General features: G+C 41.0%; 1 long non-coding RNA gene across 1 annotated transcript in view; it reads right to left on the reverse strand.

Annotated features, from left to right (window-relative positions):
• Positions 1-886: 886 nt before the first annotated feature.
• LOC129347956 (uncharacterized) overlaps positions 887-23,393 on the reverse strand; it is a 29,243-nt gene continuing 6,736 nt past the window's right edge. Inside the window, exon 2 of the long non-coding RNA XR_008600314.1 lies at positions 887-4,851. This is a non-coding gene — a long non-coding RNA (uncharacterized LOC129347956). The remainder of the gene's footprint in view (positions 4,852-23,393) is intronic.

Here is a 23,393-nt window from a genome sequence, read left to right on the forward strand (position 1 = left end):
CAGTTTGTGATAGAAAGAGATTGTAGCTACTACATGCTGACAGGTATTCAGCATTATAGCGGGTCTGAACTTAAGTACACAGCACAGCTGGAGGGGAACATGGTATACTGTGACTCCACCGATCTATTTCAGTGGTGGCCTGAGTGGACTGATACTCCACATAAAGAAAATACATAAGAGTGTAAATATATCTTTTGACTAGACCACTGGTACCAAAGCTGAAATAGATACAAAATTTAACCAGTGTTCGCTATCCAAATTATGTGTTGCACTCTCTCTTCATCATGTATCATTGGCCCTACTGTCTTTGAAACATGTCAGATTTTTCTTTTTTTTTTTTAAATCTGTAAGCCTTCAAGTCTCACTCGGCATTTAACATTCCTCTGCTCCTGCACTTTGGTCATTACAGTTATTCTAATTATTATATCATTTTGTTCCTGAATAGACAGTACATCTGAGGCAGGCTGTTCATTTATCCGTGCTGAAGGTTCCCATTGAATGCAACAACAGTCCTACACTAAGTAATGTTCATAGCAGGAACTTGATCCCTGGATGATGACTGTGTTAAGATGGCAGATAGGGAAAGAAATCCCTCCCCAGCGGTGCCATCAGCTTTGATATGCAGGCCTCCTTCACATGTGGATCCTTCTATGAATATTTCACACGTTGGTTTATATATATTTACAGACACATTTTTATTACAGGGAATTATATCTTGGAAATGTCAAGGTTAATTTCCTGGTAAGGAGAGAGAGTGAAACAAGGTGACTGCAACAAGGAGAGGAATGTGGGGGACTGAATGTGTGTGAGTGTGTGTGCATGAGTCACATAGTGGGTGCATCTGAGTTTTTAACAACCACACAAGAGAGAAGGACAGCAGCCTATGAAGGGAAGACAGAGATACCTTTATTCACATATCTGCACTTATCTGAGTCACAGCACAGCACTTGTTCAGAATTAGGAGTAAAAAGAGCAGGAAAGAAAGGGAAAATGGAAAGTGAGGAATCAAAAAAGGACTTGTAGGAGAAATGTAGACAGTAAATATTTTTAATCCTTTTCTGCTCACAAAAAAGTATGAAACAAGGAGGACAAAGATGAGGAGAAACGGCCAAAACATATATCATTGCAAGGGCGAAAATTACTTGACTGTTAAAACATTGTAACATATTTCCAGAAGCCATGCACAAAATTATTACCATATTAAACTGACTATTGAGAAGCAACAGTATAGTAATTTCAGAGATAAAAAAAAGTATGAATCAACACAGTCATTTGGACATGAATGCAGTTGTCATAAAAACATCTTCGTCAGACACCAGCAGTGAAAGTTTAGACACCTCAGAACAGAACAAGAAAAACTGAGACACAATAGTTAGTATTCAGTCAAAAACAAAATATCACTGTACCTTGACGTACACAAACAAACAATAAAGTGCGTGTTGCGGTTTTATTCCATGCCCCAGCCTTCTCTCTTCCTTCCATCCAATTTACTCACTTTCTTTCTGTTTCGTGAGACATTTCCCCCCCGCTACAAAGCCGACGTCATGTTCAGAGCTTTTCTACATAAGTGTTTCATGTCACTCCTTTTCCTCTAAAACACACTTGCCTATTCTGTGTGTTCCTGGTCTTATATTTGGGTTTGAGAGTGAATAGGTAACATTAAAGAGCTATCACTTTCTCTTTCTGTCATTCCCCTCCTTCATACACCATTTGATCTGAAGCCAGATATGGCTTTTAGATGTAGACTTGGACACATGCACGCATTCACACATGCATGGCAGCACACGCACTAGCGCAGACAATGTGCGCACACTCTGTCTGACTGACAGATAAACAATTTGAGGGAACATACTCAAACGTGCAAAAACACACCTTTATTTTGCACGGCTTTTATTTTGTGTATCTCCTCCCAGCCAAACATCAAAAGGGGAATAGCATTTCACATCACACAAACAAACATCAATATTACAATCCTCTACAATGCCATTTTAAAATACCCCACCCTTGACAACTTGTGGAATAGGTTGAAGGAATGCAGTATTCAAACAAACAGACGTAAATACACAACAAATACCACCTACAGCCAATAAAATATGCATGGCAGAGGACGAGTACCTTTAAACAGACTACTGTCAGAATTAATAACATGCATCGAAAACAAAGTAACAGTGACTGTCTTCCACAGGTGTGTGTCTGTGTGTCTTCATATTCGATTCTACCCATGGTCTATTTTTGCACTTATGTGTGCATACTTCGGAGCTCAAATATAATACAGCTCAGTAGTGTCATGTCAAATGCATGAGAATCTAAGATTATTAGACGACGTGGAGGGGTCGGGGGGACTGCCGCAAAGAACAACTTCTCAGCTTTATGCTAATTTTTTTATGACACACATACATAGTATCCTGAAATACAACTTTTGCAACACAAATCAGAAATCATTTTAAAAACCTGAACAAAATTATGTGACTCTGCTGAACTGTTCAAGTACAAAATGTTCCAAAAGCTAAAATTAATGCACTCAGATTTTAGGAGTGCAAAGCCTTGATATATTAGATCCCAATAACTCATCTTTTCCTTTACTCCTGCCTTTGTTCACTCTCTTTCTGATCTGTAATTGAAAAAGCATTCCAATTTTTATTTTTCTCCGCTATCCAAAGGCTAAATCCAAAACACCAGCCAAGAGGTTAGCCTGGTCACCTGGCACCCACAGGCGCTCTCTTTCTCTCACACACGCACACACACACATACACACACACAAACACATACATAGGCACACGCACACACACACACACACCTGACTGCTGTGCTTCAATAAACTGTAAATTCCTCCTCTGCGCCCACCGTACCCAAGCTAACCCTTTAAAAGTCACCCGCCTCCACCTTGTAATGCATGAACACACACACACACACACACACACACACAGACACGCACACAGACATGCACATACATACTTACCCACAGTCACACACAACAGACAAGCCCAAACACACAAAAAAACAATGTGGCTTAGTGGATGGTATCAAATTTAGTGGCCACGGGGATCTGGCTGGGGTCATAAATCTATATCTAACATGTGAGAAAATCTCTACATGAATATCTGGAGACACAGAGGGAGAGGGAGATGGAGAGACAGACAGCAGGGTACAGAGGGGAGGAAGACAAAGAAAAAAAAGAAGCAGAAAGCAAAGTAAGAGTCTTGTAAAGAGAAGGAGAGCCACAGACAAGTAGCATCAGTGGGAGACACGAGGCTGAGCAAGGTATAGAAACGGAATAAACAAACACATGCAAGATGGTAGAAAAACTGAGTGGGAGAGTGGGCGACGAAGCACAGCGGAGGAGAAAAGGAATAAGTAAGAGAGATAAAGATAAACCGGCAGAGGGAGAAATAGAAAGATAGACGGAGCAAGAGAGTCACAGATGGAGACTGTGACAGTGAGAGATATATGGGCGGAGAGACAAAGCGAGAGAGGGAAGGAGGGCCCGGAGAGCTACAGGCAGACAGACAGACAGACAGACAGACAGACAGACAGACAGAGTGCGAGGGAGAGATACATGACCCCTCTCTCTCTCTAACAATGGCTCTTCATGTGGTGCCCAGCTTAGCAGGCGAGCCGTTGGAATCAGGAATGTGGAATGTGGGATTTCAGGCTTGGAAGTGATAGCTACTGTCTGTGTGTAATATTTAGGGCCGACACAGGGAGCCTCTGGCACGCCATGAAACACATGGACGGTACTGCTTTTTCTGCTGCGAGTCAGTTTATATCTCCTGGATACGTGTGCATGCATACATATGTAGAAAAGTGTAGAAACACAGAACGAGGTATATGTACAGTATCTGAGGTGATCTTCAAAATGATTTCTAAAATATTTTTCTTTTCTCTAAATGATCATCAATATTTATTGTTTCTAAAATATTATTTATTCATTATTATTATTTCTGTCACATTCATAATATTGCCCGAAGAAACATCTATAACTTTAACTTAAGTAAAAGCCGCACATGATAATATAAAAAAAAAACATTTATATATAAGCAAAAGCCAATTAAAAATGTGGCTTAAAGATGAATAATATGTGTTCTCAAATCAACTAAAAACATCAAAAATAAATAGTAATTATGCAGATATGCCCACGTTAGTGTATTTTATTATTATCTGTGTAAATGTGTAAAAACTTTTTTCAATCAAGATTTTAGATACATTATTTGAAACTATATTTGTATGTGTACAATCCAAATTAGACTAATTACTTAATATATTGTGGAATATTTTAATATTTAACAAAAACAATTTTTAAAAAATTATATTTGATTTATTGATGATATTATTTTAAAGTATGAATCGGCAGCCAGTAAACAGTGTCAGATATATGTAGTGGAATTAAAAACGCCACATTTGCCTCTTGAACACATCAGAGTAGAAGTATATAGTCAGATTTAAGGGAAAACTTTAAAAGCACAGCACTTAGTAAATGTTACTTCCCACCACTGTACGGTGAATGTATGTGATAAATGTATACAGAGGCCCTAATAAATGTCCAAACTCACAAAAACAAAAAAAAGTTGTGCAGACCCTGTACAGGTGAGTCTAATCTTCCTGAAGCTCCCTGTAGAAATAAAGAAAGTTGCATTTATACACGCATACTTTATATTGTCACTCTTTGTCTCTTGCTCTTCGTCTTTCTCTGTCTGTCTCACAGACACGGAGCTAACACACACACTGCTGCTAACACAGGAGACAGTTGTTGCTGGCCGCCCCAATGCCTGTCATGGCTGTCAGGCCAAATCCCACGAATTATGGCTGTTCCAGATGTAAGAGATTTCTAAGCTGCCTCCAACGGCCTGCGGTCTGTGGTGAGAGAGAGAGAGAGAGAGAAAGAAAGAGAGAGGGAGGAAAACAGAAAGAGAGGGAGAGAGAGATTTGGGTTTATGCAGTGTCATCCAAAAATCTATCTTCCTTTTCTCCATCCCTCATCTTTATTACCTTTCTTTATTGTATCAATGGAAAAAAGAACGGCCATTACTTCAATTACCTGTGGCCAAGGATATTATTTTATGTATCACACGTTTGAAAATTTCTCATGAATGTGTGACTTACATCTGCAAGAAAGACTGACTACCTAGCACGCTCGTATTTTTAAAAGGCAGCTGGAAAATTGATATTTTTGTAGGAATATATTTTTCCAGCTGAGTTGCGCTGTTTGTGTGAAATGAAATCACGACACATTCTACATTTTCTACATTTTCTATTTATTACCTGTTGGTACTACGGGGGTGTATAAAATCAGATCGTATTAGAGCTCCCAGTTCAACAATGACATTTGTGTTTACATATTCAACATTAATTATCGCTTTGAAAATATTTAGCAAACCACCAGAAATTTCTTTTTAAAACTACTAGTTGCTGCAGGATTACTGACACATTGATCACTGTGTCTGACCAGTACATTAGTTCAATTTCCCCGTATGCACGTCAACACTTAAAATTCAGCCCCCATCACTCTCTTACTTCTTTTGGTCTGCTCTCACTCTTTCTCTCATTAGTACTTCGTAACCAGACAGTTTATTTGAAATTATGAAAGCATTACACTCTCTGATGTAGCAGTTTAAAAATCAATAGCTGAAACCCTAGCTGCCTCACTTAAGCCCTCTCCTATGGCAAAGGGGATGTCTCTTTCTCCCTCTCTCTTAAATGGTAATTTCATTTGCAGTCACTAAGACCTCACCGATAATTACCAATGCCCTGAGAGAGAAAGGCGAGTGAAAGAGAGAGGGGAGGGATGGGAGACAGGAGAGGGAAAGAGGAGAGATGGATTAAGAAAGGAGAGTGAATGCCAGTCATTAGAAAAGCTTTCCTCTCTCCCTGCTTTGATCAGAGTTAAGAACACATTGCCTTCGCTCTATCGCTCCCTGACACCAACCTCTGAAAAGAAAAGATGGAGCACAGGAGGAGGAGAAGGGGGGTGGTGAGTGAGGAAGAGACCGACAAAAAAAAAAAAAAAAGATCCCTGAAGTCTTAAATAGCAGGCCTTAATTTTGACATTGAACCCGCTCTGTTCTTGGGTTACACCAGGGCCGTCCATTTTCAGAGAGCACCACCATCCATTTTTTCCCCTTCCTTCTTCATCTCTCAAATGAACTAATCAGAAAGAGGAATATGAAGTGTCCTGCAGGATCCATTTCTCTAGAAGCATATGGCAATGATTGATGGGGGACAACTTTGACTTTCCCAGGTCATCCTCCTTGCACACATCTGGGAGCATGCAATAATTCTTTTAATTTTAGACCTCGTCTCTTCCTTCTGTTCCTTCTTTTCTACCTCTTCCCCCTTCAATGTTGCTTTGGCCAAAAAAGAGCCTCCTCTCAGTCTATCCCTCTTCTTTCTCTCTCACTTTCTCAAGGCTAACGCAACCAGTCATTTTGGCTGAAATAAAGGTACCGTAGTGGTTACCAGATGTTTATAAGGACTGTTGGGGCAATCCCCTTGTTTTTTTTATGGCTCCCAAGATTTTTCTTTCTTGCTTAGAAAAAAAAACCTTAAGAAGCACTTATGTCATATAGCTATGGCAACTGGATTTACCATATGTGTAATGGCTAGTTGATATTTCATCATGACAAATACTGTAAAAGAGCCACAAGGAATATGAGTTACCTGTGTTTATTGCTTTTGAATGGATTTCAGTCTGAAAGCAGCTTCTTTTACTTAAGCTGCACATCCTGAGATTTATGCACATCCAGTTCTGAGGAAGGAAAATAAAAGGATTTCTTTGTTTTCTTTCAGTTTTACTTGGTAGTTCCATTGATTCAAAGTTGAATTAAATATAATGGAACTAAAAAGTTGAAAAAAAGAAAAAAAAGTGTTATTATTCAGAGCCATTCAACAGGGAAGGTTTAACTTTTTCAGTGTGTTATGAGAGACAGAGGGGGAGAGACAACCATTTCAAACCTCCCCGACAGCAACTGGGCCTTGTTAGCTGTGCATTGAAATCATCTTTGACTCCGGGTTTACAATAACAGAGAGGAACTTCGACCACTAAATGCTTTCGGGAAACCCACCCGTCCTCCTTCTGCCATGTGATGATCCCACCTCTGAAATATTCAGCACCATTAACATTCCGATGGGTATCATCCCCTTTCAGACACAATTCGCTCTGCTCTTCAGACCTGTGGGCCAAGGCAGGGAGAGGCCTGGAGCAGATGTTATCTGCTCTCATTCTTCACAAGATCTCTCCTCCTCCAAATGCACACTGTAAGTGTTATATTTGATGAAGAGGAAACCATATTCTTCTCTTGCTTAAAAAAAAAGAAGAAGAGGAAATCAATGTAATAGGACTTAAAAGCCAAATATTTACTATACAAAATGATTTTCTAATAGTTGACATTGGAACATTTGAATTTGGTTTCGTTAATAATATTGACAAGAGGATCTATGTTTAATTTCATTCCATGTCGGTTTAATTGTGTTTTTTTTTACATCAGCTTGTTTCAGCTTATCTTTAAATACTCAACCATTAAAAGCTTCCATCGGTTTTATTGTCCAATAAAGCTGAAATGTGTTTGATCTTAATTGCTAATGATGTGACTATGTGGGTAAATTGTTTTGCCAATCAAATCGTGTGTTCTCTCTCATACTTACAACTGCTTTCATGTTGTCAAACTCCACAGCTGAACTGCCCACAATTAGCTAGGTGTGCGTATGTGTGTGTGCCGTCCCTAATCACGTGTGATCATGTGAGAGACAGAGCGCTACACTTTGAGCACAATTAGCCAGGCATTTAGGCATCTTAATTGGTGACATTCGATCTCAGGCACTCGCTGATGAACCACTTAGCAGCAGACTTATGGATTAGCGCCCGGCAAAGCTCTCTCTTCTCAGATGTAACTAACAGGTCAGGAATTAGTGCTCTTAACACTGCCTTACAAATGAAGACAGCTGTATTGACTAACATGGAAAACTGCTTTCTCTTCCAGTTTGCTTTTTTCTAAATTTAGTCCCCCTCTTGAAGTCTTACTCCTGTCCTCTCTTCTTATCGTCTCATGTCATGTGTTTTCTGTTCTTATCAGCCGAAACAAGCTTTTGTTTAAACTTTGATTTGTTCACTCCTGGACAGTTTCAACTGCTATGTTGGCTGTGGGCCACTCACATTTGGCCGTGACAGTATTTGGCGTTTTGTTGTCATGGCGCTGAAGCTGTCTCAGTTGTCTGGGCAACATGTGCCGGGGCTCATGGGAGCCTCATAAATGTCATGTATCGACGGAACCGCTCCAGAGAGCAGGAAGTCCTTGCCAAAAAGAAGATAGATAGAGCGCCACTGGTGTTGGGGATGCCATGTTGCATTAAATCATTTTTGCGCCATGCATAAAAACACAGTGACACTTGCCAACATATGTACAAGTAGCTTTGTATGGAGTGATCAACAACAAAAACAGAGATGTTACAGATGTGTGAACAACCTCTTCCTCCTCTAACCTTTATTCTTGGCCTCCTTTTATAGACTAACCCCCATTGAAGGAGCCGATTCAGCAGCGCCCCATTCCGATCGGTGTAGGTGTGTCACTTCTCTGCCACACTCTCTCTTCCCTAGGTCACTGTCATGTGCCTGGACCTACTGAGCAGAAGGACTTTAAACAGGAGAGACAGCACTTGTCCGTTAGATTAGTGTGTCCCCGACGTCACATGCCTATGCCTGCACACGTCACCACTTGTCTGGAGGTGCCTGTCGGGGTTCATTAGAAAATGCCCAGATTTAAAGAACAGGGAAATTTTTGTCAAAAGGTGGACAAAACTGTCTGCGATGCACGTAATGTGTTTTCACTGAATATGGAAACATTTATTTGATTTGATGTTGCGTGTTGTGTAATTGCAGACAGGAAAACAGCACACTTTCATTAATAAAAGTACCTTATTTTTTTCTTTCTTAGATCAAAAATAAATATTCCTGACCCCACATCATCATTATTCAACACAAAACACATATTCTAACCAACAAAGCAACTCCAGGCTGAGGCGAGGGCCGGTCGGCATTTCAAGCGCCCCTGAGATTCCAGATATTCTAATACCGTGGGACCTCCTCTCATATTTATTGTGGGAATCAGAATTTATGATGAGTAAATTGGGCTTCTTCATCTGTGTGCCGGGGGGGTTGCAACATGCGGCCGAGATGGCTTGACTTATTGATTACAGGGAGCAGTATGCCCCATTTCAAAGGGAAGGAGAGCCCCCGCCACGCAACTTCTGAGAATTAATTTGCCCGGCATGGGCCTTCATGAGAAACACATGTCCATACACACACAAATGCAGGCATAGACACAAACAAGCACACAAAAACCAAAGCCTGCAGGTAAAAGAATCTCACTCCAAAAAAAGAAAAAAAAAAAAAAACACCTACACATGCATGCAGCCCCTTCTGCCCCCACCAACACACACACACGCACACACACACACACACCCGCACACACACATACATGAAACCAATTTTTGCAGTGCTCCAGGTATTGTTGTAACCAAAGATTGTGCAAAGATTGTGATTGTACTTGCTGGCACAAGCATAAACACAATCACAGGCATCTCAAACATTCTCCCACAACCTGAAAAAAATTAAGCCGAGAAAGTTATTTTTTTTCTTTTTGTTTATTTTCAGCTTAGGCATGACATTCACTTTAAATGAACAATGTTTCCCTGTTTAATTAAATACTGTTTGAAATGAAACGTTTCTTTTCATTCTTTCCTATTTTATTTTGGTTATTTTTTGTGAAATAACAAATACGATGAAAAGAAACAAGAAACACAACCCCCGTGACTGAAACGTGTTTAAAGAATTTTTTTTGCCCGACAGCTTCTCACATAAAGTACCATCCAGTGACACTGTAACTGTGCTAGAAGCAAATACGACTCCAACACGATCCCATCCAAAGTGTTTCTCCAGACCGAGTCACAGCTGAACAATCAATGGTTCATCCCTGGCATTGTCCACTGGATCGCCCTCTGCACTCAGACACCAGCTCCTATTTCACCAGCAGCACCCGCGCTAATTTATCATCATGGTCATGACAGACAACACATCTGTGTGTGAATGGATTGAGTGAGGAAAGAGGGAAGTGAAGGAGGGACGACAGTGAGAACAGGAGGGGCAGAAACAGGGAAGAGTAGGAGGAAATATGGTAGCGAGGAGGATTCGAATCGCACAATCGAGGCTCTTTAAGGGTCATATTTTGTTTGAAGGGCCCCATCCTACCCTTCACTCGACCTCTCGCTGTCCCTCCTGCCTCTACCCTCATAACACGCTGCCAGCTAACCCCCTCAGCAACTGGACAGCTCATTGTCTTGGGCTATCTTATATTACAGCCCATATACTACAAGTGTGATATGGAAAAGAATTAAAGAGCTTAAGGAGTGAATTGAGAATGTGAACCTGCAGAGGTTTATATTGCCTATAAAACTGCAGCTTCGCAGGCTATGAAAGGGCACATCCAATGACGACCAGCGTTCTGATGACTGTCCTGTAGGAAGCATTCTTTTTTAAATATTTATTGCTTGAATGACACCGCTGTGTTTGTCAGCGTGGCAAAGCTGTGCAGACGTTCCAGCGTTGAGATTGATGGGCAGATAGGTTGAAATACGGATGGACAACAGATGGGGAGACACACACTTTACACACACATCTTGTGTTCACATGTCCTACGCTGGCATTCGTACAGTGTTTGTGTGTGGTTGTGCGTACATGCATGCATACATGTCGAGACAGCAGGTGCGCGCATACACACGTGCTTGTGTGTGTTCAAGCAAGCATATCTGTTTACTTTTGCTCTCCAAAACCCACTCACATTTGAATGCAGGAGACAGGACACATCTCTCTGCTCTGTGAGCCGCTAGACAGCTCAGTCAGAATATTTTAGAGTACACACACATATTACACCCCTGTACACACACACTCACACACACACACACGCCTCCCTGGGGTAACCCATATGTGGCGCCTGGGGAGTGCAAAATGGAACTTTTTAAAAGCCAAAAACACTTCTCCCGAACAAACTAGTCTCGCTTAATAATACCACACTCGTGTTTCTCTCTCCTCTCTCACGACAGGCCGTCATTATCTACAAGGGGTGGGTGTTTCGGCAGCGTTTTAGGGAAAGGTCGTGGTTGTTGTTTTGGCATCTGAAAGCCTTGCAACATGACAGATGGCAAATAGACTATAAACTATTTGCAATCTATGCATCAACAAATACATTTTGGTATGGAAATGAAAAAAGGAAGGAGTTTGGGAATTGCGGATTTAGCGCGAAGGTGCTGCGATTCACAAACTCCTGAGACGTTCGCTTGACTGAATTGCTTATTTTGGAGCCGCGTTACATGCTGCAATACTCTGTTGTGCATTTACATTCAGGAATCAAGAAAATCTATGTTGTTGAGCTGTTTTTTTATATATACAGCATGAGAGCTGCAAGGGTCTTCTTTTTTTTTTCTTCAGGTGAGGTAAATGAACTTATGTACACACAGACACACAAAAACAAACACACACAGAGTCCAGGCATACAACCAGTATGTATACAGACAAACACACATGCACCTTCTGCTCTTATGAAGATAAATATGGCAAGGGGTAGATTTTCACCCGCACCCACTGAACGGGATACACACATTCATCTTTGCTGTATTTGGTGTTTTGGGGTGTGTGTGTGTGTGTGTGTGTTTGTGTGTGTGGGTGTGTGTGTGTGTGTGTGTGTGTGGATGTGTGTGTGCGTGTATATGTCTGCTGGTGGTGGTGGTTGTGGGGGGTTATTGGGGATACAGCAGCAAGGGTGTGTGCACCTCACTGCCTTTTCAATGTATGGAAATGTATGTGCATTTTTAAAGTAGGGGGGCTAAATTTATTTCTCTTCCCCCCCGTGTACCCTTCGCCCCTTCCTCTCTCTCCACACCTCATTCCCGAAGCTGATAGACCTATGGATGCATGATAGATGGAGAGAGAGGGAGGGAAAGAGAGGTAGAGGGAGAGATGGAGGGGGTCTCTGCATGGATGCATACATGCATGCATGGATGTATATATACCCCACTCCCCTTTTCCTCTCAAACATGCGCTATAAAGTCACTAACACGTACACATGCATACAAACACACACCTTTGAATTCAGGATTCATGCGCATACCAAACGTAATCCATAGTTTTACATAATGGGGAGGAGGAAAGAGGGGAGGCAAGTCGACTCCTGTAGCAGGGTGATAAAGATAATATGAATCATCTGAGTCTTTCTCTTTCTCTCTGCATGTATACACATTCACCTAGGGAGATGCTGATATGCTATAGGGGAATATAATGAGATATGGAGAAGGTCCCCCCTGATCGTCAAGAACACATGTGGGTCATATGTGCGCTTTGTGCAATTTTCACAATGTGTAAGGATTATGGTTCACGGTATGCAGAGATTTAAGGAAATTGCTCCAAGTGCACGTCATATGTGTGCAGAATGGCAAAGCGATTGCATTATTTGCACGTATTGCATAAAGGCAATTACATTGGGAACGCACAATGGAGTGCACTGTTTTGATATGCAACTGATGGATTTCCTGCACATTTGAATAGTTGTATTGAGGTTGTTTGTCGCTGGAATTAATTAAGCAAGAAAAGTATGCAACACACTCTACATACAAACAAAAAGAAAAGTCACTGTTAATTATTCAGAAATAGTTAATTTTTTGGAATATAATTAAAGGCATTTAACCATCAGGGACAGAGTGAGATCAAAGATGTATATTTGATGTCATGCAGATAGCATTTTTAAATTAGCAAACCCTCTTAACTTTATAATTATCTTTGGCATGAGAACTGAGGCAGGAAGTTCTTTTGTGTTAATTCTGGGACTGAAATAGTCTCCTAAGAATTAGATGAAATTAATTAGAAATAATTGCAGATAGACATGCAGATTGCATTTACAATGCAAATAAATCTTAGTGGAGCAGAACTAAAGTTTGTTTTAAAGGTCCATATTATTCAGTGAGAAGATATAAGAAGACTATTGTATATTAATATAAATTAGCTTCATATGAGATTTCCTTCTATTTTTGGGAATTTAAGCACACATTATAACAGGAATATGTGTTGATTGAGGGTCACTTTTTCATTCACGTTAATTTCACTGCACAGCATGACAATATTTCCTATTCCTATTTCTGGGAAAGGATTCATGTTTTTGGATGTGTGTGTCACAACCACTTTCTCTCCCCTCTCCTAATGTTTCTGCTGCAGCTGACACACACAGTAATGTCCAGATATATCAAAAAAGAGAAACAGAAAGAGGGTGTGGTGTGTGTGTGTGTGTGTGTGTGTGTGTGTGTGTGTGTGTGTGTGTGTGTGTGTGTGAGTGAGTGAGAGAGCGAGAGAGAGAGAGAGGGGGAGAGAGGTTGAATTCTATCTCCCAGTATCAGCAGCCCCACGGAAAAAAAAATAGAATTGTTTCCTCCATATTGAGAATCAAAGCTAAGCCCGGTGTTATTGTGTCCACCATTTTGACTGCAGTCAACAGACCTTGAGGAAGCAGGTGCACCAGGATGAGTGTGTAGGTGTCAGTACATTTTACTTATTTTTCTTTCCTTTTTTTGTGAAGAAAAAAAATTGCAGGTCAAAACGCATGCTCCTGTGAATTCTTCTCCTCCCGAATCGTTGAATATTTTAAAATATATGTTCACATTACATATATACAGTGTATATATGTGTGTGTGTGTGTGTGTGTGTGTGTGTGTGTGTGTGCGGCTGGTGCACAAGCATGTAAGCCTGCAGGTGTCCGTGCCTTGTGCATTTATAGTCGCAGGAGCTGTTGACCTCATCCGCTGCCCCCCACAGCCACCCTGTGTGTTTCTAGGGGACCCTTGAACTTGACCATGGAAGGAAAGGGGTTATGGGACTGGAGACTTAAAACAAACCACTCTGATGGACAACAAAGACAAGGGGGGGAGGGTGGTGTTGACTTGGGTTGAGGAGGGGTGCATAAAGGTTGAGATTCCAGGGGGAAGGTCCCCAGGGTGTGTGTGTGTGTGTGGTGTGTGTTTGTGTGTCGATCAGCTCTTAGAAATGTGTTTCTTCATCTCAGCAACATGTGTGCTAGAATATGCAAACTGTGTGTGTCCATGCATATATATTGTGTTTAAATGTTTGTGTGCATTAATGCTCATGTTTATATTGTGTTGCCTTGTTTTGTCTTTGCATGGAGTCTCCCGCGCTTCAATATGAATGTTGATGTAGTTTGCAGTAATTTAGTGAACCATAAATTTGATGCAGAAAACAGTGAAAAATGTAAGCCCTGAAGATGTTACATTTTTAATTGAATATGAATAATTTCTCCTTTTGTTCAAACTGAGCTAAACACTCCGACAAAAACGCGACTACTGCCTCAAAATACGGTGTGTAAAATACAGTACAGTAAGGCTGAAAAGTGTATAAAGTGTGTATGAGAGAGACCAATATCCCAAATAGAGGTGGTAAATATAAGTCTAAATAAGAACCTGCAGAAGAGAAGATGAAAGGAGACATGGAATGGAGGCAGATGGAGAGGATGGCAGTTTGTGGATGAAGATGGGAGGATGAGGGGAAAGTGAGAGGAGGTCGAGGCAGGGAAGAGGAAAAAGAGGTGGTGGTTAGAGAGGAGGAGGTTAAAAAGGGAGAGGGAGGAGAAGAAGAAGAAGGAGGTAAGGAAGAGGAGAACAGGTGGAGTTGGAAGGAGGGTTGAAAGAGGTCAAGGAGTAGACCGTGTTTTGGCAGGGAAAATGAAGGGGCATGTGTGTGTGTGTGTGCGCGTGCATGAGTGTGTGTCTTCCTAATTGTGAGTAGAAGGTGAGGGGTGAGGTCTAGGCACGCTTCTTGCTTAAAAAAAAAAAAAATAGCAGATAGAGATGGACAGTCAGGCAGCACTGGGCTGTGTGTGTGTGCGCACCTGTGCACACGTGTATGTATGTGTGTCTGCGCACTTGCTCGGCGTGTGTGCTGCATGCATGCGCCTACGAGTGTGTGTTTTAATAGCCACAGTCAGAGAGCCTCTGTCAGACGGTCAGCTAATTGGCCATCTTACAAGTACAGAGGAGGCTGCTCGCAAATTGGCAAAAAGGGCAACCGGCTTCAATCTGATACCAAACTCCTTTCTGTCACGATGCTGTCCATTAGACAACAGCTTAAGTCAGGGAAATGGAACAAAAATAAAGAAAAACAGAATACAAAACAGGGGGAAAATAGTGGCGTAATTGTGCTTTGGAGACTAGTGTTGTTGCGCTCGACCCGTGTGTAGCGAGACAATGGGGATCATGCCAGACTTAGCGTAAATAAAATTTTGGCGCAAACATTGCCAACTCATTGGGCTGATGTGATTTTTTTCTTCCCTCATATTTGTGTGTGTGTGTGTGTGTGTGTGTGTGTTTGTGTTTTTTCTTGTTGCAGAAGCCTCATGTATTTTAATCCATGTAAAGTCCCAACTGGGTTCCAATTAGGAACAGGTTTCCTAGCGCCCTGTGGGGAAACTGATAATTATGCCGTTGACTGTGGTTGCGACTTACAGTATTTGTGTATTTGTGTGCGTGTGCATGTGTGTGTGGGTGTGTGTGTGTGTGTGTGTGTGTGTGTGTGTGTGGTGCAAGGGGACTTAACACAGTGTATGATATCCTTTTTTATCTCCCCGTAATGTTTACAATACTGACGTTGTTAGCTGTATCAAATGATCCTTCATAATTAGACACAATACAGAGATTCAAATCCTCTTATCTCAGTTGTTTATCATAAGTAGTGAACTACACACACGCACACACATGCACACAAACATTTGTGTATTGTATTTTACACTAAATTTAAGCTTGAAGACACAACAAGCTAATGCGGTTGAGTATAACTGTTTTTTGCACATTTTTGGGCCTTCATTAAGCACATGTTGAAGGGCTTGTGTGGTGTTTAAAAGGACTGCACAGTGGATGGTAGCCTATTCTTTTTTATCTTTCTCTAATGTTTACACTGCTGATGATCTTAGCTGTACCAAATGATTCTTCATAATTGGGCATGATGCACAGATTCAAATCCTCTTATCTCAGTTGTTTACACACTGTTTTAGCATTAAAACATACACATAGAGGAGTTATAGTGTTACTCTATTTAAAAAAATTTAAAAAATATAGATGTACATTATGCAAGCATCTGATTTTATCTATTAATACATGAGTGTATGTAAGTATGTGTCTGTTCTACTTTGAATGTGACAGGTAGCTGCACCCTAAAGCTCTTCCAACTCCACAGCCGCCAGCTAACCTTGACAAAAAAAAAAAAAAAGAGGAAAGAGTGACGCTGATGTAGTGGACAGTGCACCTCATATCTAAGCCTAAATGCTGAAAAATGTCCCCTCAGATAAAATGGATGACCCAGCTGCAGAATCCATTGGTATAAATACATTGTTTTGCAAGGCTGAGCTAACAAGAAAGCAAGAAAATGTTGAATTTTTCTCTGCGTGGTTTTCTGCAATTTGAAAAGCTTGCCATAGCGGCAAAAAAGCCGCCCGTGTTTATTTTCAGCACTGCAGTTTTTTGGGGATGCTAAAGCCCTCCTCACTGTGTATTCATGAACTCTTATTGTTGTCTCCACTATTTCCATACTGTGTCGCCACGAAAACGCCTCACAGAAGGGAATTGAATATGAGATATTTACAGCCTTTTTCTTAATCCGTACAGATGGCCATGCTGGGGTATGTACATATCGCCGTAAACTGTTGTAGACTTATTCATATCAGACGAGATTCTGGGAGGGGGTATTGGGTAAAAATCCAACTCCAATTTACAAATCTGAGATAATTTTCATATTCCCCTCTGAAGATTTTTTACATAGAAATGAAGGGAGTGCAGGGTTGAGAGGGACACAAGGAATCTTTTGAGACTGCAAAACAGCATAATTGTTTTGCTATCCAATCGGGTGTTATACTACACATAATATATGGTTATTTCATACAGCCTCCAGACTGCCAAGATGTTTTCAATTTGGCACGGCCCTGCGATCATGATATCACAGAGAAAAGAGAGAGGGAGAGAGAGAGAGAGCTTCCAGTCTGGGATGGCCAGAGCAGTGAGAGGGCGATCATTTCACCAAACTCAAAGGATTTTTTCCCCCCTTCTCTCTCTCTCTTTCTCCCTCTCTCTCTCTCTCTCTGGGACGAATAATTCCACAGTTGCTGAGGCACTGAAAAAGCAATCTGCGGAATACCCCAGGGTCATGTCTGTGGCCGGATGATTTGTGTGAAATGTCATACATTAAATATAAGTTTAACATTCAGCCCGGTGCACTGTAAAACTGCCCTGTCGTTGCCACAGTCCGCCATTTCCCTCCGTGCAGGGAGGGTTCGGGTTCAAGAAAGCGGTCACAAAGGAGTTGGACACACAAATACACACAGAGACATGGACACACACACACACACACCACCCCCTGTGTCTGCCCAATCTTAGAGGGAGTAGGAGGAAGGGGGGGTGCGGACAGCGGGGAGTTGTGAGGCCATTCGATCTACAGCTGCATTTCATTTACGAATGCGAGAGCACTAACTTTTTTTTTCTTGAAAAATATATCTATATAATTTTTTTTTTTTTCAATTTCATCTTGTATTTTTTCCCAGGGAGCTTTTGGGCTAGACAGGAATTGAAAAAAAAAAAAAAGAAGGGGGTAAAAAGGGAGGGAGGTGAAAGGTATACAGACAGATGGACAGAGAGACGGACAGTTGGTCTTGAGGCAGGTGTTGAATTCGCGTCTAGGCTGAGATGACAAAGTAAGAGAAGAGGTGAGGAAGGAAAAAAAGGGTTGTAACTAATTCATAAAGTTTCAGGAAAATAGCAGCCACTGAGAGGAAGAGAGAGAGAGAGAGAAGAGAAGCGAGAGACAGAGGAAAAAGGTGTCTCCAGGGACTTCAGTGAAGCAGTCATCCCAGAGAGAGAGAGGGGAGATTCTGTCCATCCTAGCAGATGAGAAAGAAATGACAGAGAGGGTACAAAGGATGTCATCTGCCAGATGGACAACTGATGAGTTTCCTCCCTTTTCTCTTTGTCTTTCTGGGGGTTTTTTTTGTTTTTTTTCTCCCTCATGGCTTGTTTGTTTGCGCTCAGTCTATGCCTGTAGAAAGTTTCTGTCTGAATGACTACAATAAGATCATGTGTTTGATATGTAAAGGGAAAACGTTGTGGATATTTCAGAAATCTGAAATTCATTGAAGATGGCCAACTTTGGTGATGATCAAAGGGCAAACAGTGGATGTTTTCAGTACAGAAAATATAAAACAGTATATCAGCCCTGATTAAGCTGTGCCAGACTCAGGTGGATATTGTTCATGAATGTAATTATGTACCTCTGTGCTTTTTCAATATATTCTTATCTACTTGGCACAGTTCAATTTAGTTTTCGCCTGGTGGTGTTTGACAACATTTGCATCTAAAAAATCCATGCACCCTTTCTACAAATTCTACTTATTATTGCCATGAAAGAGCTTACCACTAGATTTATCAATTTCACCTTGAAGGTGTTGTACTTGCCAGTGCATTTGTAAGCAACCCGGGACTCTTTGAAGACAAACACAGTATCGTACAATCTGTAGCCCCCCTTTCCTACCCTTCTCCTCCCTTTCCACTCCCTACTTCAAAGCAGAAAGGCTGAGATGAAGGTTTGGAAAGAAATGGAAAACAAATTGTTCATTTGTATCTGGGAGGAGACCAGACACTTGAGCAAATGCTTTCTGCATTCTCTTTTTACATGCGCTGCAGTAAAGTTATCTTAAGGTGGGATGCGGGCGAGCCAGAGAAAGGCGAGGCCCCAGAAATTGCTGTTTTAAAGTCTCAGCCAGACAATCAAATGTGTAAATGAGAGTGAAGCTGGTCAATGATCAGCTTCAGGACAAATCTACACAGATACTAAATGCACACAACTGAAAGAGAATTTTATACTCTCTTCTATAGAAGTAATGCTGTATTCTGTGTTGTTTATGCTGCAGGAGGTATGGAACTGCAAAATAATACAGGTTATTACAGTGTTTAATTTTTATATGTTGTGTTCACATCAGTATTTTTGAATAGTCTGAGAATACTCATTTACAGTTTAGTAAATAAAATTTCTGCACTACTAAAGGTACAGAGGTAATAAAAGAAGAATTAATCAAAGTCAAAAGAGATACTATTGACAGAGCTGCTTGCAGTGCTGCACACACAGTATATGCACAAAATAACTTAACATGCGCCCTTTGAATGCTTGTGAGAGACCAATTTACATTCAGTTGACTATAGAAAAGGACCCTGTAGCTTTGATCATTAAGAATAAAATTATGCTCTTTCATTGACAAAATAACTCAGGCCTTTTGATGTCAAAGGGCTTGACTGCAATAAAGGAGACCATGCAGAGTTAAACAGATGCCTTGTATTAACGAATCCGAGAAGCTTTCACATAACATGCATATCATTCTGCTTGACTCTCTAAGGTGATGTTGGACAATCTAAAAGATGAAGAAGAAACTGCTCCACACTTTAAGTCACCTCTGCACCAATTTATAGCGTCAGTGTTTGATTGATGAGATGAAGGACCGAGAGGCCCAACAAAATTGTAACTGCCACTTCTTTGTATCACCGGCCTCCATTCAGGCGCCGGTACACAGTATCTGGGGAATTAACACCCATGTGTTTGGTGTAAGGATTGAATATCTGAGTCAGTGTTGCACTAGAGGCTGAGTTATAGATTGTTTGACAGTTTATCCACATACAGTACGCCCCTCTCCATATAGTTCGAGGCTGTGCATGAGGAAGTCCATACCATAAGGATATATCAAATGGTTTTATATATATTTCAAGCTTCAAACCTGTGATAAGGATAAATGGGCTGATGGGAGAAGGCCAGACTGTGGCTCCTTGGCCATTATCCACAGGCAGCCAAATCAAACCAGCAAATCAGGAACAATGGAGCCCTCAAAGAGCAGAGTGGGGATCAAAGCAGCGCTAACTGGCCATTGCAATCCAATTGAAATGTTCACTTTGCATCTCTTCTAAGGTAATGGATGTGGAGAGTGGGAGGTGAAAAGAAAGGGCTGCCCGCTCACATTTGACGTAAAATTATGGAAGGTAAGAAGAGAAAAAAGGAGAAAATGCACGTGACAGGCCTGGCCTTCTCAAGTCATCTACTGTAGAAGCTTTATAATGTCCCTTGGTTATTTTGACTTTGAATTTGCAAAGTCCCATTTTTTTTCACTCCCTTTTTTAGCTTCCTTTGAACCTTCCAATGGTAACATTATGATGACATATGAGATGCTATACTATGGCCCTTGTGCATGTGGAGTAGGACTGAGGCAGGCTATTTCTTAAAGTGTCCTCTCTCTCTCATTCCCTCTGTGTCTTCCTATCTATCTCTCCCCCTCTTCCTCTCTTTGTCTCCCCTCATCACTTCCTCCCTCCATCTCTCCATCTCTCTCCATTTGAATGTGTTGATCACCTGGGGAGATGCTGCATTAATGCTGACGCCCAGTAAAAAGCAGAATCTCCTCTTTATTTATCTGCACTAAAATTCCTCCCAATCTTTCCAGCACATTTCACTCAATCACGCAACTCAGGCCATTCCATTAGCCACACAGGGGCGTTTTACCCCATTGAGCACAACACGCCCCGCACTTCTATGAATATAGATTCCCCTAAATTATGTATAATGGGAGTGCTCAGATTTTAGCATTTTTACTAAGAGGGTTTGAGGGTGTATGAGTTGTTTCTGCCGCTTTTTAAGTGCATCTTGAAATTCACAGTGTGTGAGAGAGACTGGAGATGGTGTTTGCTTCCTTTGAGTTTGTAAATGGAGTGTGGATGTGTCTGAAAATCTGAAGTTGTCAACAGGTCAGAGAGGAGTTCAGTTAGGGTGGATGCTGGCATATGATACATGAGAGGTTAAACCTACATATACACATTCGATCAACTTCTTCCCAGCTAATTCCTTTAACCTTCAGAAAAATCTGACATACCATTGCTACCTGCGGGAATTTACATGACAGGTACCTGTACGATTACATATCATTAGCTTTATGTTTCAGTACCCCAAGCTGGATCTATATCATCAGCAACTGAGGTCTTAGTCTAGGAGGTCTGAATTTGATCTCTTGTTGTGCTGAACATTTTCTGCTCCCAGTGTGAGTAGTGGGACTAATTGGATGGTAAGTAATTTTAATTCACATGCTGGCAGTTGGTGTCCATGTAACTCAGCGGGAGGGAGGGACACAGCTGAGCTATATCAACAAACAGACCCGCAATTCTATAATCAGAACAAAATCAACATCCTCATTACTGACTCCAAGCTGCTGCCTGCATCAAAAACGGCTTCAAAACTCTTTCCCCTTGTTTTCAGCAAGTGATTATGTTTAGTGTCAGGCCAGACATATCAACTTTTTTTTTATTTATTTTCCATTTTGCACAGAGACATGCTCACCAGAATTCTAACAACCTATGGGGGTGGTGGGGGGAAAGTAAGGGATATTTTAATCAGTTTGATATTTTACTTGTTCATTTTGTGTAGTGTCATAACAATATTGTAACGTCTCACTGAAGTTAGGCTCTTGCTTTTTTTCAGTGAGTAAAAAAACATGCCAATTAAAATTTGTAGCAATTGTTTCATGGTATAAGATGTGAAACTGTAAACACATTCTACAGCATTTCACAACAACTCTGAATGTAGATGGCATGTTTTCATTCTGTGCTCCCAAACCCTGCTGGACAATTTATCAGTGCATTCATGCTTTTATATACATGCTTTCACCCTTCTCATTACTTGTTTTGAATAGCTTTTTTTTTCTCCCCTCAGCTGCGGCTCCAAAGTGATGGATGTTTCAAACAGGGTGCATTTTAGGATTTAAAAAAAGTTTAAAATGTATCCTCCTTAGTCATGATTAATTTCAATCTCATTCTGCTGCTTAAGACAGATTTCTCATCAGTATCTTCAACAACAACCTGAGCTAAAACTTTACATTTTCTTTGTCCACAACACTGTTCATTCCTGTTAACATCTGGTTAGGTATGACTAAACCGCTGGATAGTAATAGTAATTATGTAGCTGCATGTGGTATGTTGCTTCATGTGATTTGTGTTGCTGCTGTTTATGGAACCTTTGTGTCTCTGTACCTGTGGTCTTTGCTGCAGCAGGTGAGATTTCCAACTATTTCTGCAATAAAAGCCATCAGGGTGAAGAGATGCTAAATACACAAACTGTTTTGATACAGTTTTTATATTGTAATTAAAGGAAGCATAAATATCCCGTTTACTGTGTTAAAATATGTGTAATGGCACTATATATCTCATTTCTTAGCATTCTTCAAACCGTACACACAAATATATGCTTTGGTTTGTTTTTTAATATGTGGATTCATGACATTCAGTAGAGTTTCTGAACTGTATGTGTAGTTCAGCAAGACTAAGGAGTCATTTATGTATAAGGCATTTTGGTCAAACTTTTTCTCCATTGCTGTACATGCAGCCACACTGTCAGATGCAGTGATTCAGGCATGTATGAATTATGAACAACCGACAGAGGTGGACCAGAGCTGGGCCTTATGTAGCTTGTCCACACTTGCAGCCCTCGCTCAGCTGTGTTATTTGAACACAGCCTAATGCTTTATAATATATTCTATATTATCACATGACTGTGCATTTTATTTGCCTGCAGCTAAGCTTGGCAGAAAGCCGCAGAAAGTAAAGGCCAATAGGTTGCAGGTTTCCAGGGCCTTCTGCATGTTTCATGAACATTGCACCCCTGACACCTATTGAAATTATGCTTTGGAAATTCAAACATATGTCGAAATCTTTTTAGTAATGATTCTCGGTAACACAGCTTCAGTGCCAGTATGCAGATGAGTGCCAGCGCGGCTGTCAGACTGTGTCTCAGGTTGAACTGGGCCTGGATGCTGGCTGTCCCTGTTGTTAGAATGTAATGGACGTGTCACCCCTGAGGAAAAGCTGCTGGCTGCTTGGGTCACCATGCCCTTCAGCACATGACACACACGTCACCGGTGTGACAGGAACATGCAAAAGCATACTGACGCCATGGCAACTGAATCAGTCTATGCGTGTGCAAGTGTGCACAGCTGTGTGTTTATGTGCGCGTATTGATCCAGTGCGTTGTCTAAACTGTATTATTGACCTAAATGTTGTTTCTAACATCTAATCTGTTCTAGCTCAGATGTAATTTTATAAAGAATTTAGAAACACTTGTTAGCTTCACTTAAGAAATTGTCGGCTGATGGGAATTTATTGCGGCGATTCAGATGGATTGCTTTCATAAAACCTGATGTTGCATTGAGGGAGCCAAATATAGTAAGTGTTCCAGTAACTGTATGATGCCTCAACACACACATACGCACACCCACACCCACACCTACCTA

The sequence above is a fragment of the Amphiprion ocellaris genome, chromosome 22, assembly GCF_022539595.1.
Source record: "Amphiprion ocellaris isolate individual 3 ecotype Okinawa chromosome 22, ASM2253959v1, whole genome shotgun sequence".
In the NCBI taxonomy this organism is placed as follows: Eukaryota; Metazoa; Chordata; class Actinopteri; family Pomacentridae; genus Amphiprion; species Amphiprion ocellaris.